The sequence below is a fragment of the Chaetodon trifascialis genome, chromosome 9 (assembly GCF_039877785.1).
Source record: "Chaetodon trifascialis isolate fChaTrf1 chromosome 9, fChaTrf1.hap1, whole genome shotgun sequence".
In the NCBI taxonomy this organism is placed as follows: domain Eukaryota; kingdom Metazoa; phylum Chordata; class Actinopteri; order Chaetodontiformes; family Chaetodontidae; genus Chaetodon; species Chaetodon trifascialis.
Genome location: NC_092064.1, coordinates 18,221,523 through 18,232,114, shown reverse-complemented (window position 1 = coordinate 18,232,114; position 10,592 = coordinate 18,221,523).

Genomic DNA, 10,592 nt, shown 5'->3' with positions numbered 1-10,592 from the left:
TGTAAGCAAAGCTGGGATTGTTATTCTCTCTTCCAACAGACTCCAATCATTTCCCTTCAGATAGCAGCTAGTCTCCCAAACAACAACTACATCAACAACGCCTTCAGAAATTCCTTCTTTTATCAGGTAAACTTAAAGCTCTTTTCTGTGAATGTGGCCTTTCTTTCTTTAAGTTCAGTGCAGGTCTTCAATATTGTGCGTTGGCATTGACATGATAGGTATTTGCACATTATTGCTGCAAATGAATCAACCAAAAAAAGTCACAAAATACAAAAATACACAATGCATATTAAATGGAAAAGCCCCCAAATACCTCAGGGATGGATATAAAAAATAATTTCCAGGTGGACTTCCAATTGGTTGAGTGAAGGGTGATGATACTTTTCCATTAGGGAGCACCTGTGACAAGAGTGCCTGCTGTATTCACTGTACATACTGAGTTCTGAAACCCAAACCCATCTAAAATCCAAACAAGCTGTAGAGATTAGAATTTAGCTATCTGGAAGCTAAAGCATGAAAGCATTTCACACGCTGACACTACAGGTTGTCTGAAGATTAGTTTCTCGCTCATCAAGAGTATTTATGCTGTGAGCTGTCCACAGATAAGAACGCTCCTCAAACAATCTGCCATGTCTGAAACAGCTCTGTAAAAGTTGTGAAATAGCGCCGGTTCACATGAAAGTCTGTCTACAGAACATTATGTGGTTTCTGTTTTTTATTTTCTTTTTGCTTGTTTTTGTTTCTGTTTGAACCTGACTCTCCATTATGAACTATAATAATAATGATATTCTCCAGTTTAAGCCTGTGAGGGCTTTGTGATTGTGTGGTTTTAAGAATTGTCTTTTCTCTGCTGAAACAGTATTGTGCACAGCATGCTATGCAGATGCTGACCTGCCTGGATTGGGTTTTTGCCTTTTCATAATGTATTTTGTTGACACTGGTGGGTAAACAGATATCCACGGCAGAGATCCAGAAAAAGTGTGGGTGGTGTGTATATTTGCTTACCTGCAGCTTAACTGGTTCCTTCAGCTGGTTTGACTGTGTTGAGAGGTACCATTATAGATGGTTTGAACAAAATCTGTTGAACATTCATTGACATAATTTTACATCATTGGAGTACTTTCAATGTATGCTACTTTTACCTCAGTACATTCCAGAGGGAAATAATGTGCCTTTACTGCATGGGCATCATCACCATGCGATGCTGTATGGCTGGCTGTTGTCATCACTGATCCTGTGTGTAAAATGAGCTAGCAGTTAACTTCCACAGTGTGTGTGAACTGGCTCCAGTATGCCACCCCTTACCACTCCTCCACTGTGCGACAACTGTGTCTGGTTGGGCACAAAGATCACCATACTGGAGGGAAGAATCTCTGTCATTCATGAGCCTCCTCCTCCAGTTTAAGCCTTGTGGACTCAGTTGGCTGCCAAACTAAATGTTGCTCTAGTAAACTCTACTCCATATTGTGATGATCCTTGGAACACTAAGGGTAAACACTGTGCAGTGGGTTGCTTTCGTGCTGGTCCACCTCACGACATCCAAGTGTTCAGGAGGTTCAACATTCTGGATGATGAAGAATTTCTGCCGGTGGACACAGGCTCTCTTTGCTCTACATCCTCCATGCCACCTCTCTCGCCATCACAGGATGCAGGCTTCATCCTGACCTCCTCAATGAGTTGCAGTGACGTCGCTGAGGCCTAATTAATGAGCAGCAGGGGCTTCCCTCTGGCCTTGTGACTAAGCTTGGGCAGCCTCTCCACAGGCTCTCCAAGGCTGTTACGAGTGGAATACCTTCTGAAACTGTCTGTAACCAATCTACTTGAAATGGGTGGATCTCTCTGGCACAGCGACTGGTTTTGCTAATACCGGTCAGAAAGAACATATATTGTTAGTTTAGCGAACTTTGTGTCACAGACATTTCCCATTGAATACAGTGTCCCTCAGGAAAGCATTCTAGGTCCTAGTCTTTTTTCTTTGTACATGCTCACTCTAAGCAACATAATTAGTCACCATGATGTCAAATGTCACTATTATGCTGACGATGCTCAACTATTAACATCTGGATGAGTTAAAACATTTTAAAAAAGAGATTAGGGTCAGTGTTTACCAGCCTATCCAAGCAAATCAAAACACATTACTGATCTGGGGCTGGGTTTGGACTCCAATCTTAATTTCTCATTTTAACAAAGTCGCAATATCATCATTTCTTTGAGGATGACTCCCAAAATGAGATCATTTTTTAAACTCAGAACGATACTGAAATGCTGATACGTGCTTTTATTACCAGCTATTTAGAGTATTGCAACTATTATCTGGTCTCTCTAAAAAGTCTAAGAGTTGAGTGAGAATACAGCAGCCAGGATTTTGACCAATTCGAAAAATAGGGAGGGATAACCTTATCCCTCTGCTTGCATCACTGCACTGGCTCCCTGTATCTTTCAGAATTGGTCCTTTTACTTTACTCCATAAAGCCTTACATAATGCAGCTCATTCTTTTATCCTCTCATTTTATGGCCCAACAAAAACTCTTCCACTGCCTTTATGTTAGAAGGTCCTGAAGTGTCCCGTAAGAAATTTGGTGAGGCTGCTCTCTGTTTTTATAGCCATTCTAAACTGTGGAACATCCTCCCCTCGGATGATAGAGATAACTCCTTTTGAGTGTTTAGAAAGAAATTACGGTTTCTTTGTTTTTTATCGCTGTTGCTCGTTATTGTATATTTTTTTCTCTAATCATATTTCGTTATGCACTTTGGCCTGCATCTTTGCTTGAAAGGTACTATGTAAATAAAGTTATGATTATTATGACATGCTGGTGACAGCGATGGTTACTTTACAAATCAGTATTTTGTATAAGCTGCATATTGTACAGATTATAGATATAGATCAGATTACAAAGTACAATACATAGTTTCAGATAAAACTACTTAAATAAAACACATTATCCCAGTTAAGATGCTTCTTCCACGTTAATGCATCAGTAATGCTAATCCAATATCAAAAACATAATAACATAAATACGCTATGGAATTGTTAACTTTCAGCTTTGTAATGAGTACCACATCTGTGTACTGTATGTGCATTTTGCTTTTAATATGTGTTTTGAGTGCAGGACTTTAAGTTATGGAGTATGTTTCTTTTGTTGTTTTGCTAATTTTACTTAAGAGCTGACTACTTCCACCACTGAATACTATCACGATAATTATGAGACTTGAGAAAGGAGGAAGATTTTTAACAAAATCCAAAATGCTGCAGGGAAAATTGCTAAAGGAGAAGATGAGGGAATAGTATTAAATGCAGCAGAAAGTCAGGCAAAGTGGAACAATCAGCAGCACCTTCGTCTGCCCTCTGTCCAAACTTTCTCGCTACCAGAATATTAAAGTGAACCAGCTCAGACAACATCACAGAAGCTTGCTATATCTGCTGTTTACGTCTTTTTGGAGTCCCCGCTAATGCTGAAGGGGCAATTCAGTAAATAGTCCCAACACTGAAAGACTTTATAGAACATCCTGTTCAGCCCTGCTGATCTCTGGACATAAAAGACTGCCTCTCTGTTCATCTCTGTCTGCTCACAGGGGAGAGTGGTCAGACAAAAAGACCCCTTAAATCAGTAAATAACCAGCAATTCCACAACCTTCAGCTTTCCTGCATGGGTTCAGGGTTAGAAAGTTTGTTTCCAGGCTTTAAAGTTTCACTATTTCAGAGTGTAGAGACATTTGCACTTCGTAGATGATGAAGGAATCCAGCTGCAGACTATTGGCAACCATTTCATCCCATGGCCAAACACAGGATTTGATGGAGAGTTTGCAATGTTTGAAGTACTTCTTCATTCTTCTTCTTCTTCTTCATTCTTCTATTACATATTATATTACATATATCCACAACATGCAACTCCACTTTATCCTTGTTAAGTGCAAACAAGAATTCGAGCAAATGTTAGAGATGTTCGTATTAGTGGCGTTGGGGTGTCCTCTACTTGTCCCCTTGCTTCACTTGTATATTCTTAATAATCATAACACTAAAATGTGACACTAATTCTTTAATTTCCTTTCAAATGAAAAGACACACAGCATTGTTTAATACATGTGATGTAATGCGGTGCCGTGCTTGCTTTCTAGCAGTGAATTATGCATGTGCTGTATATGTCTTTGCACAGCTGCTATGTGTTACTGAGAATAACTCTCAGATGCATGTCAATGGCTCTGTTGGCTCTGGCTCTGTTGACAGGAGGCAGGAGAGACACTCTTTGTCCGTCGCCAGAGGCTTCAGTCAGTTGGAGGCTTCTCTCTTTTGCTGCTCCACTGTTTGTCCCATGTCAAAATTAAAGACATGAGCTTTGACTCCAGTCCTACTTTCCAGAGGCTTTTCTTCAAGGTACGCACATACACTCAAAGTGTGCATGAATCATTAACAGTTTGGGAAAACATTGTAGTTGTCGGAGTATGTTTTGATATCAAATTCAGCTTCAAATAAAGCTGAACTTTGAAATTCTTGCAGTTGCTTGTTTGGGTTCACTGTTGATTGGATGTCTTTTTTTATATTGTATCACAGACACTACAGGAATGTCTGGGGGAGCTGTTTCAGGCCAGGCTGGGCGTCCCCCCCTCTGGAGGGCAAGCCAATTTGTGTGTGTTGTTTCAGGATCAAGTGGCCTCTTCAGGAGACTTGAAGGGGACTCTGTCAGACTCCCATGCTGCCTCCCTGCTTTACAGGCTTCACAAACCAAACAGAGGATTGCTGTCTGAAGATGTAAGAACGGAATATTTCCTTTAGCTATGATCATTTGCTATGGCATGCTGTTTTAACTTCAGAAAGGAGCATGATCATTCATGATTTTGTCTGTCAGTCTCTGCATTGAACAAAAGTGGCAGGATAATATTCGTGAGTTGGAGAGTAAGCTGAGACACCTTGCATGTCTCTTGTTTGTCTGTTTGTGATTATGAGTGAAGGAAGTTGAGGAACTTCAAAGAAAGCACAGAGAAACGTCTCTGTTGTCTCGCCTTGAAGGACTTTTGAGAGAGAAGAGCTCTGAAGCTGCTGCGAAAGGCGGAGACCAGACTGGGTAAACACATGTGGAGACCTTTAAGCATTAGTATGCAATGTAAAGCCCAAATCCTCCTCAATAGAAATGGAAACAAGTAGAGGCAGGTTTAATCATATTGCCACCAGGTGCTAAAGAAAAAAAATCCAGTTTTTTTATAATGTTGTATCAGTGCAATGAAGCCATGCTAAAGTGTTCAGCAGAAAGGAAATGATAGCAAGTTATTAAAGCAAATATATTGAGCTCATCCAAAAGGCTCACTACATCCTTCAAATCATGGACCCTGCAGGTAAACAATTACATGACACAGCATGAGGAATACTGTACTCACTCACTGTTATATTTTTCATTGTTTTGGATTTCATTGAGTAATCTTCACTTTAACCTAAACCCAATCCCCAAAGCAAACCCTAAACTTAATTCCCACCAACTTCAAAATGTATTTTCCAACCTGAAAAGTTTTCCCTTTTCACAAGTTTTGTCTTTTTTGGTTGTATTCACTCTAGTTTACTGCACGTATTTCAGTCAATGGCATACTGTATGCCAGAAAGCACTGGAGCATCTACAGCAGACTGACACAGCCCCCGTCAGTACAATAAGCCAAAGCGAGTCGGTACATTCCGTCCTCTAAACATGCTAAAGTGTGGCTCACATTATGTCTCAACAGCTGCCATGTACAATGGAGCCCCCTAGCTCTGCTAATTATTCTGACACACAATGCATTAACAGCAGCTGGACACTGAATTCTACACCCTGTCTAAGCAATTTTAAATGTCTCTTCTTGTCTAAGCTTTTTTTCTGCATGTGCCTGATTTGATTTTTGGTGTGGTCCTCATCATTGTCAAGAACTCCCTTTCGGTCTGGCTGTGATCTCTCAACCTTTCAGGTCCTGGCTGTGAGAAGAATTTCACAGGCTGTCACTATGGAAAACACTATGGTATACGCACAGTATAGCTTTCAAAAGACATGCGCTATCAAACTAATGATGTACTTACCATTACTGCAACTTAATATTTACAAGGTCGAAGTAGGGTGCTCAGTGTTGTGTCTCTGGAATGTTTTTCTTTTTAAAAAAATCTCATTTGCTTTGTGCAAATGAAGATAAAGAGCCTCACTCTTTTTGTTGTTGACCATAACAAGGCAATTATGGCCCGTTGTCTTTTCTACAGATGTCAGATCAATTATGAATGTTGTAACTTTGATAAAAAAGGCCAAAACAATCCAACATATGAGACTTCTGTTAATGAAAAGTATAGTATCCACTCTTGTTTACTGCCGTTGTTTTAGACAATGACTCACTCTGTGTCGTAAAGGAGAGACACTCCTGGAAGAGTAGACTCAGTTTGCGCAACATCAATTTGCATCCCACTTTTTTCTTCGGTTAACTGTCTTTGTTCCTGATTTCTGGCATTGCTGCATTTCTTGTAATCACTGATCACACAAATATTCATGTTGAAGTGTTTATTTTTTTTAACAAACCACAAAACAAAACAAAACGTGCATTCCATTGTAAAACAGAAACAATTTTCTCTGTAGACAAATCATATGTTTTTGGCTTTAACCATCACAGGCAATGCACAATAATGGAATTCCTGGGATTTGTTTGTAGGTGCTTGATTAAAAGAGGTACACAGACAAACATCTGTGTACAACCTATGTGCGCGCGCACATATAGACATCTGTTTCTATTTAGTGGTCCTGTGTGTGGAGGAAGGGAGTTCATTGTAGCAAAAGCTTGGCTGAAATTCCAAACATCGGTGGGCAAAACCAGGCACCTTCAGTAATGTTGTTGTGTGGCTTTGAGAGCGATGAAAATGATGATCAAAATGATTCCACAGACAAGTCCAATGACATTTAGGATCTTGGCCGTCCTTGATGCATCCATGGCTGTAGCTGATTCTCCAACAGCGTTGGCATTTTGTGCCTTTAAAGAGCAAATATCAACATTAGTTTCAATTGATGTGCAATTCAATTTACTGGAAAATTGTTTTTATAAAATGAACAATATTGCAAAACAAAAAAAAAAAAAAAAGTTTTGTATAGTTTTTGATCTTGTCCATCTCTGAGGATACAAGAGCAGAAACCTACCCTACAAGAGCAGATGATAGCAGCAATCCCAAGAGGCAGACAGCAACACAAAGTGTTAAAGATGGACCATCCTAGGTAGGATGGAACAGCAGCACGGCTCTGGCCTCCTTCCATAGTGGTTCTCTGTCTCACTTGAAGCAGATGGGAGTTATTCTATGTTGGTCAATGTCTGGATCCAATGGCTGGTGGGGTGAGCGACACACTCTTTTAACCTTCATGGGTGTGGTCTAAGGCGTTGCATAAGTTTAACAGCTACGTCAGCAACCAGTGGGGAGGAACATGACACTTCAGAGAGAGGGCCTCAACGGAAATGGGACTTTTTGGGCATCTCTTGCAATTTGAGCTTGACTGGCTGGAATTGGGCCTCACTCTCGCATAAATCACATATTTCCTCCTGTTTCTATAGCTACTTTCCTGAATGAAACTGTGCACACCTTTGGTGAAATTCTGCTTTACATACTCTGTGGCTGTTTTTCATCAGACAACACATGTGGAATTTATGTTTCTGTTTGGTTTATGTACATAGGGAACAATTTGCATCCTCTACAGATCTCCACAAATCAGATTGTCATATCATCACAGTGCATTCTGATTAGTAATGGCGGTGCAGTTTTAATTGTAATTGGGTGATTCCTTCAGCTGGGCTTGTCATCATCAGTTATGCCACTTGTTAGCTGAACATATGTCAGATCAGAAGAGAAATAGCTGCAGTGATTATCATTAGAAGTTTCATGGTAAGTCCAACAATTCAATTTTTAACATTGCAAAATTGGAAAAATGCTAATTTATTTGACAGCAGTTGCATGGCTTCCCATAGAAATATTGTCTTGATAAGCCTCTGAATTTGGACTATGTGCTTTTTCTTTCATTTTTGGATTTAAACATATTTACTCATATTCATCATCTAATCATCTTCATAGCTGGTAATTACACAGTGGCACACAACCATAATCAGTGATAATTAAGTTCATTCTTTTTTCAATTGAAGAGCAGATTTTCCCACTGCCAATAAAATAGGTTCACAGCAGCAATCAAGAATACTTAAGTCTTATAAGTCTTCAGTGTTTGTCACAATGGGTCCCTGCTGGAGTACACAACAGCAGCATTCCACGAGTGAGCAGACTGCCTGTAGGTATAAATAGTTAATGGCAGTTGAGGGGCCAAATTCATCACGTCTCAGTTGGAGGCTGGTAAATCAGATGTGCAAGGTCCACAAATGAAGCTGGGCTTCATGAGACATATGTTTACATTCAGGGATCTTTGGTGAGTTATAAGACAACAATAGTCACGCATTTGATTCTGAGGGGGCCTGCTTGCTTTTCTCATTTCACACATCGTTGCCTGACTCCTGTAGTTATTTGGACTATATATTTAAAACCAGTTCTTTCTCTTCATCTCTTTAGAACAAATTCTGGATCCAGGATGTGCTCCTAAATTCAGCATCAGTAATTTTCTGCAAAGAGGAACAAAAGGACAGGAAGCGGAGGAAGAGGCGCCATTCAATTTTCATGAATGAACAATAACAAACAAAGGGATGTGACACTGTCCAACAATTTAGGTTGGACTTTCACTTATTATGAAACCACATAATGAAGATGATAGGACGCTGTCTGTATGTGTCAGGTAGATTGTCATGTACTGTAAAAAGTTCTGAAACAGGTTCAGCTTGCAGTGCATGTTTTGGAGTGGGGCTCATCTTTTGAGACAACCTAAGAAGAAAGGCCCGGACCCATGAGTGGATTTATTGTGCAAAGGCTGACAAATAGGAAGGAATTTAATCAATGACCGTATTGTGCTGCCCATATCTGTTGTCCTCTGAGACATGCCATTCTGGTGTCCACAGCAGTGGGAATCTGGTCACAGAAAAGCCTCTGTCTGCGCAGTAAGCCGAAAGGACTCCATATATTCTGCCCTGCTTCAATCTAAACATAGTGCAGTGTGGCAGATGTCATTATTTCTCAACAGCTGACATGCACAATGAAGTTTCTAAGCTCTGCTAATTATTCTGACACATAATGCATAAACAGCCGGACATTGAACTGTAAACTTTTTTTTTTTTTTTAAGCAATTATAAACTGTGGTCTCTCTCCATTTTAAGACTGTGGCAGACTGTAACTTTGTGTGGGGTGTAAGCACAGTAGTTTTTAAAAGACATCTGTTCCCAACCATGCGAAATTATGATAACTGATATCACTGTAACTTCATATTTCGAAAATAGGATTAAATTGAATGGCCGGTGAGGAATGCTTTTATCCTCATTTGCTCTGTGCACAGGCAGATAAAGAGACTCACTGTCTCTGGTTGCTGTTGACTGGGGTTAAACTGTGAGGAAAGTGGCCCCGGCGGGATGAGGTCAAGCTCCCATTCCCTTTCACGACACTTGATGAAGTCCAGTTGCACCAAACGATGTCTCCCACTGTTAACTCCCCTCTATGTCATTGTGAGAGCTTGCAAGATTTGGATTAAATCCTCACTTAATGTTTTGCAATACTTTCAGAGGTAGGGAGATTTTAAATTTGGGTAACATCTGACTGTTTCTGGAAACCCACACATACTACTTGAATGTACAACGACTGTATGTGTCAGTTCATACCTCAATTTCTACTGGTTGAAGGATGAAATCGAAACTGTGTTGCCATGTCTGCATCCAATTCAGCCACATTTCTTGGTCTTAACACAACACCCACTTCAAATTATGTACATCTGATTACATACATAAACAAAAATCAATATTCTGACTATCTTGCTTTTTAAAACTGTTGGATTTGACATCAACAGTTTCACATTCATCAAATTCTTGCTCTAATGGTACTCTTATGTAGCTGTTAATAATTTTCTCCTTCCTGTGCAACACAATATGAAAAAATACAGTTACTGCTGGAAGTTACTGCACCTATTTTTTGGCAGTGGGAGGAAGGACTGTGGTGCATGCTTCATCAGATGAGGCTCACAAAGTTGTTTTCTCTTACTCTATTCAATTTGTGGCTAGGTTGAGTTTTTCTTTACCCACTGTATAGATCTACCCTTTTACATAGATAATTCACCTCTTAGAAAAAGAATCGGATAATTTTAGATGTTTGCATAGCGGTGTCTATTTATGTGTCTTTATCCACAAGGAGGCAGTGTTGATCTACTGCTGAGAGAAAGGAAGGCGGGAGTTCAAGGTGGGATGCTCCCATGTCAAGACGGTCACAATGAAAGAGGATTCATTGAAGTGATGCAGGGATAAACATCATCTGCGGCCACTCTGTACTCTGCTCACAACACAGGATGGATGCACAGAATACACATGCAGGGAAAGGGGGGAGGGGTGGAGTGGCTGCTGAAATACTTTTTCAGTTGAACAAAGAAAATAGCAAAGAGTAATGGCAACAATTAAATGATTTCTACTGATATTTGAAAAACAACAACAACAACAACAACAACAACAACAACAACAACAACAACAACAACAACAAAAACAAA